This window comes from Arachis duranensis, chromosome 4, assembly GCF_000817695.3.
Source record: "Arachis duranensis cultivar V14167 chromosome 4, aradu.V14167.gnm2.J7QH, whole genome shotgun sequence".
NCBI classification, from domain to species: domain Eukaryota; kingdom Viridiplantae; phylum Streptophyta; class Magnoliopsida; order Fabales; family Fabaceae; genus Arachis; species Arachis duranensis.
In genome coordinates, this window is record NC_029775.3 from 64,977,168 (window position 1) to 64,977,856 (window position 689).

Genomic DNA, 689 nt, shown 5'->3' on the forward strand with positions numbered 1-689 from the left:
TCCTTACCTCACACATCAAAACCGAACCAAAGTTCACCCCAAACACAACACATATTTCTTCTACTCTCACTTCCTCTTTCTTTTCACTTTAATTTCAATGGCCTCCTCAAGCTCAAAAAGAAGGCCGGGAAAAGAACCTATGGTAACCGAACCCCCATCATTTGATGCATGCAAGTTTAGATCCCAATTCCATGAAGGGAGATATCATAGGTTCATGGAGGCAAAGAATGTCATCTATGAGAAAGGCCTTGATTTGAGGGAAGGAGAATACCCCATTATGAGGCAAATTACTAGAGAAAGGAGGTGGGAACTCTTGTGTGCTCCTCTGACTGACATCAGTGCAGTAATGATTAGGGAGTTCTATGCAAATGCTGCCAAAGAAAACAAAAATAGTGCTCCTTACACAAGCTATGTGAGAGGGGTTGAAGTGAGTTTTAGCCCAGCTGCTATCACAAGAGCCCTCAAGTTGAGAACCATAACCTATCCAGAGCCTAGTTATGAGGCTAGAATGCAAATGAAAGATAATCCTGATGAGATCCTGCAGGGGTTATGCATGGAAAATACAAATTGGGAAAGAGATTCAAAGGGAATTCCAAGTCACATAAGGTGGATAAATCTTACTCCTGTGGCTAAGGGATGGTATGAAATAGTGAGGAGATCTATCCTTCCTACTGGAAACGCATCTTGGG